The 6,439-nt window shown below is 33.5% G+C and overlaps 1 long non-coding RNA gene across 1 annotated transcript; it reads left to right on the forward strand.

Moving 5' to 3' along the window:
* The first annotated feature begins 3,554 nt into the window (after positions 1–3,554).
* LOC124641284 lies at positions 3,555–6,018 on the forward strand. The gene is made up of 3 exons (XR_006985656.1): positions 3,555–3,661; positions 4,359–4,436; positions 5,379–6,018. It is a non-coding gene; the product is annotated as an uncharacterized LOC124641284 (long non-coding RNA).
* The last annotated feature ends 421 nt before the right edge of the window (positions 6,019–6,439 follow it).

A 6,439-nucleotide genomic window follows, 5' to 3' on the forward strand; every position in this document is an offset into this window, starting at 1 on the left:
TATTTTTGCGCGTGCAATGTCTTTCCAATACAGTAATGTTCAGTATACCGAAATGGTGAGGACTTTGGCATTGTGTGGTGATAATGTGGCTCTAGCTTGCAGAACATTTAACCAAAGGTATGGTACAAGAGTGGCCCGCAGGACAATGTTAGCTGCTACTCAGCGACTTCGCGACCACGGCACGTTCCGTCCAAGCACAGCCATCGACAGGAGCCAACGTGCGTACACGTTCTCGTCTTCAAAATAAAATCCTGGACTATTTCGATGAGAATCCCCATGCAAGTACCCGAGAAGCAGCGCCATACTTTGACTGTAGTCATATGCATGTGTGGAGAACACTTCGTGGTGATAAAAAACACCCATTCCACCTCAGAAGATGCCAGGAATTGACTCCAAACGATTACGAACCACGTTTGCAGTTCAGCCGCTGGTTATTAGAAAATTGGCAACGGAACATAATTTGGACAGACGAAAGTACATTCACACGCGTGGGGATGTACAATCAACATAACACACATTTGTGGATGCACGAAAATCCTCACGCATGCAGAGTGGATTCCTTCCAACACCGTTTCTCGGTTAACGTCTGGGCCGGTATTATTGGTACACACATATTGGGGCCAGTCTTCTTACCAAGAATAACAGCAGACGCATATCTACTGTTTTTACGAGAAACTCTACCTACGCTGCTAGAAGACGTTCCTTTTATTCATTTACAAGAGGTTTTCTAGCAACACGATGCGCGAAGGTGCCACTGCCCAATCACTAGAAGTGTTCGGCAGCACCTTGATGAAGAGTATGGAGAGCGCTGGATCGGTCGCGGCGGCCCTGTCCAGTGGCCCCCCAGATCAGCTGATTTGACGCCTCTTGACTTTTTTTGTGGGGACGAATTAAATCATTAGTTTATTTTAATGACACTACAAGTGCCGAGGACCTAAAAATAGGATAGTGAACGCTTTTCAAATAGTGAGAAATGACACTGAAGGGCTTTCTAAATTTAAACATCAATTAAGAAAAAGGACATTAAAATGTATTGAACAAGGTGGTGGACATTTTGAAAGTGTTTTAAAAAGACATCGTATGAGTGTTTAGGCAATCAGATGGCGGACGTCATTTTCTTATAATTTGATATGGGTGTCAATTTTGAGTTAAATTGGGGTGCTAGTTACGAAAAAGCCATCCTTTTTGAAATCCAAGATGGCGGATGTCATATTCTTTCAATTTGATATGGGTGTCAATTTTGAGTTAAATTGGGGTGCTGGTTACGAAAAAGCCATCCTTTTTGAAATCCAAGATGGCGGATGTCATATTCTTTCAATTTGATATGGGTGTCAATTTTGAGTTAAATTGGGGTGCTGGTTACGAAAAAGCCATCCTTTTTGAAATCCAAGATGGTGGACTTTTTGATATGGGATGGGATGGGATGCTTGTAACGAAAATTATTTTTGTATACAGTCTAACCCAATTAAGTCATAGTCAAAGTTGTATTCATCTATTACAAATATATAATTCTGATTTTCTATTTCGAAAATTTTATTTTTTAGAGTTACCATTCCTATCGACTTTTTAACGCCATTAGCTGTTTTTAAGCCTGCCTTTTTATCATAAGTAGGTATTTTTGTTAAAGATAATAACCTTGAATTTATTAAAAACACATTAGATCCTGAATCATAGATTCCTGTTGTTTCCAAAGTGTAATTTATTAGTAATTTAATTTTTATTACTGGAGGCATTATTAGTTTTTTGGATCAATTTCATTTAATTCTATCTGCAATTCCGAATTATTAACACTTCTTATCTGGTCTTCTTTTGGCTTATCATTAGTTTTAATTTTGAACCAGCACTGGGATTCAGGATGGTAGCGTACACCTTTATTCTCTTTTTAACAAATTTCACATGGACTAACCGACAGCTTAACATTTTTGTCTTTAATTTTACTTTCCAAAGTTCCTATCTTTTTATCAAAATCTTTTTTGTTTACCATATGCTATAAACACCTTAAATTTTTGAACAAGTCTTTAGTTTCTTTTAAACTATTTCTATCAATCTTATCAGCAATAAAGTTTGGTAATCCTGTTGCAATTAAATCAATAAGGGTGACTTTATCAATGGTCTTGTTTATTTCTAAGAGTAGTCTCTCTTTTTTATTGCGTATTCTAATAACGAACCCTGTTTATATTTAAATAACATTGCATACCTGATCGGTGACCAACCTTTATCTGCGAATGTTTCACAAAAGTTTTTTTTTCCACATTGTCTATTTCGAATTTATTGAGTGCTTTATGAGCATAGAGCTATGCCAGTCTCACGTTGAGACTGGCATGAACTGGCACGAATTTATAGAATATTCGTGTTGAGACTCTCAACACGAATATTCTATAAATATTTAGGTTATTTACAACTTCAATTTTCTTTACATCTTCTTCGATTTCCAAACGTGCACATTCTGCTTCAAATATAGTCATCCACTGCGACACATTAGTAATCTTGCTATTGAATTTATCTATAACAATTTTTTCTGCAACTTTCGCCATTTTAAAAGATATTGGTGAATCTTTCTTTACTTCAGAGAGGTTTTCCATGATTCTAACAAGAGATTTTTCTGACAATTCTGTAGTAGAACTTTGAAGTTTTGTTTGTTCCTCCAATATGTATCCCATAAATTGTTTATTTCCATCTTCATCACAATAAATAGCCTTCATCTCTGGGTTCACAGATATCCAGACCTGTCGCTTTTCATGTCGTTTTTGTAATGTAGTTTTTACTTACTTTGGGTTTGTGTTATCTTATCATGTAATTTAACAGGTTGTAACCTTTCTGGGATCGCATAGGTGTGGCCTTCTATATCCGTGATTGACGTTACGCAAATGATCTCGTTTTTACATCGTCACTGGCTTTCACCATGAACTCGAATCTTAATTTTTCCATTATTCTTTGTAACCAGCTATAAAAATGTTGTTTTATAATGTGTTAATTATCCTTGGATATGGAGGTAAACCTAGAACCACATGTGTTGCTCTGAAAGAGTGGAGGTTTATTTATTAAATCACTTCTTAACAAAACTTTTACATAACATACTTATCACAAAACTTTTATTTAACTTACCTGAAAGAGAAACAACATTTAAAGCTATTGCTTTACCTCACGTTTCTTAAAATAATGAACTTAATTCAACTTAACCTTAAATCTTAACTTATTTTTTTTTTTTTTATAATTTTTAATGGCATGGCCCTCTAGCCTTTGTGCCAAATCTTCATTTTGATATATATATATTTTCCTTTGTTTATTTGTTATCATATCTTCTGTTTTTCTCATATTTTTCCAATGGTATTTTTAATATATTTATATAGCGGCATAAAGCAGTCTTTTCTTTGCAGCAATACGTTGAGGCGGCGGGATTCAATATTTGTTGACATTTCATCATTTATGTCACAAAGCTCGCTTGCAAGTATTAGTCTTTGGAGGTTATATTCTTCACAAGTAAATATAATATGTTCTGGTGTTCCTGGAAACTTTCGACAAGCAGTGCATGTCGCATCTTCAATTATGTTGAGTCTACTCAAATGAGCGGGAGCGGTGTTATGCCCAAACCTGAGTCTGTTCAGTGTTGTAATGAAGTCTCTACTCGCAATCTTTAGCTGATAATACCAGGATTTTCTAGGTAAGTCCGTTTGTATGCTTCCATACCATTTTCCTTTCTGTTCTTGGTCTTTTTTCCAAAATCTTCTCCATACTTCATTTATATCCTTATTGATGTCAGTATAATAATCAGTAAAAGGAGTCTTAACCACAATACTTACATCTATTGAATTAGTTCCATTATATGCAGCTTTATCAGCAATTTCATTTCCACTAATGCCTCTATGCGAAAAAATCCACATAAAAAATACTTCTTTTCCTATACTACTTAGACTATTTATAAGAGTTTTAATTTTTAAAAGCAAGTAATTTGATTTAAAGTTGATATTTAAACCTTTTAAACTATTGATTAAGCTTAGAGAATCAGTAAGGATTAAGAAATATTTACACTTTTCTAAAGACTCAATGTGCTTTAATGCTTCTAAAACTGCATATGCCTCAGCAGTAAATATACTAGAACTATTATCTAACACAAAACTTTGTACAAAATTAATCTGAGGGTCATAAACAGCACTACGAACATGAGACTCTCCTTTGCTCCCATAAGTATATATTTTATAATATTCCCTATTGTGATCTAAAAAATTAAGAAGGTCTTGATTGGTGCAAACTGAAGCATCAATAGATCTTGGTAGTTGGAATAAAATATGAAATTGTGTTGAATAGCATGGCCATAAAGAATCAGAAAATACTTTACTAAAGTTGTTTTTTATTCTCAGGAGTATTTGGGAAAGTTCTGGATATTGATGGCAAAGAAGATCCTCACCGGTTATCTCAGGAGCACTAGATTGAACAGCGTAAGGCAAAATTTTCTTCATTACTAGTTGATTGTCAGAGGATAATAATTTTAAACAAAAGCGTTGAGCTAAAAGTAATCTGCGGAGTGATAATGGCATTATTGCTGTTTCTACTTCCATAGCTCTAATAGGTGTAGAACACATAGCACCTGATATGATCCTAAGACCCTTATTTTGTATTACATCTAATCTATCTACAAACTAACTGTTAATATTAATATAAGCAAGGCAACTATAGTCAAAGTGACTTCGCACAATAGATTTGTACAAAATTGTAAGGGTTTTAGGGTCTGCACCCCATGAAACACCGGCTAAACATCGCAGTATGTTGAGACCCTTTAGGGAATTTTGGGCAATGTATCTTAAATGATACTCGAAAGAAAGTTTCTTATCTACAATTATGCCTAAAAACTTATATCTATCTGTTTGAGGAATAATTTCATTGTTAAATGTTATATTAGTTCTAGGTGAATCCTGGCCAAAAACTATAACTCTACTTTTAGAAGTATTAATTTTGAGGTCCAAATTATTATAATATATATGTAATTTCGTTAGAGCATCATTTAAGATACATGCAGCTTGTTCCAAATGTCTATTTTTACAGTAAAAAATAAGATCATCTGCAAATTGCAGTACATTTACATCAGGATTATTTACATATTTACAAATTTCGCTACAGTAAAGATTAAAAAGTAAAGGGGATAATACTGCCCCTTGCATTGTGCCTTTTGACGCAGTTCTAGGTCCATGAATAATATTATTATGTCTAACATATAAAGTTCTATTATTTAAAAAATTAAAGATCCATTTACATATAAGACCGGGTATACCAAGTTTTGATAGAGTTTTAACTAAAATTCCTGGTTGTACACTATCAAAGGCTCCTTGAACATCTAAAAACACACATATTACACTTGACTTACTATTTTTCGCATGTTTCAGATCGGAGACAAGTGAAACAAAGCTGTCTGCACAACTTCGCCCTCGTCTGAAGCCATATTGAACATTTGGCAGTATGTCATTGTGTTCAACAAACCAATCAAGCCGAGTTTTTATCATGTTCTCAAATATTTTACCTAGACAAGATGATAATGAAATAGGTCGGTAGGAATTAGCATTATCAGGAGGCTTATCTGTCTTTAAAATAGGTATTACACATTGAGTTTTCCAAGACTCAGGAATAATCTGTTCAATCCATAAGTTATTAAGAATGTCTAAGAAAAGTTTTTGGACTGACTGATGAAGTTTTTTAATTAAAATATAAGGAAAACCATCTAATCCAGGTGTTGTATCTTTACGTGAATTTAAAGATGCAGAAAATTCCTGAAATGAAAACTTTTCTAAGAGAAATTTCGTATTTTCATTATCATTATGAATATTAAAATATTTTTCTAAGTTAGGGACCTCTAGGCCCTTATCTGACAATTTATCTAAAAAGGAATTAATGAATGTATCAGAATATGACTTATTATTAATCTTTCTACTGTGTTTAAACATTTTAATTTGATTCCAAATTTTGCTAATGGGAGTTGTCCTATTGAAACTATTACATAAATTATTCCATCCATTTTTCCTTTCCTCAGCAATTGTCTTTTTCTTTACTGCATCTAACCTCTTGTAATGAATGAAATTTTCAATAGCAGGATTCTTCCTATAATATTTTAGTGCCTCATAGGAATTAATAACACTTTGTTTACACTTATCATTCCACCATGGTACAGGAAGTTTACTTTTATAATTAGATGTTCGAACAAACTTAGGAATGCATGTATCTTTTAACAAGTTAAGTTTATCACAGAAAAGATTATATACTTGTAAAGGGTCTTTATCAACCATATTTACATTACTAAAAAAGTCTTTTGAAAGCTCACAATACTGCTTCCAATCTGTCTTATTATATAGATATTTTTCTGTGGGAGGATTTACTTTGTATTTATCTACACTCAGTAATATAGAAGTAATTGTTGGAAAATGGTAACTACCCATATTATTATCATAAACTG

The sequence above is a fragment of the Helicoverpa zea genome, chromosome 22 (assembly GCF_022581195.2).
Source record: "Helicoverpa zea isolate HzStark_Cry1AcR chromosome 22, ilHelZeax1.1, whole genome shotgun sequence".
In the NCBI taxonomy this organism is placed as follows: domain Eukaryota; kingdom Metazoa; phylum Arthropoda; class Insecta; order Lepidoptera; family Noctuidae; genus Helicoverpa; species Helicoverpa zea.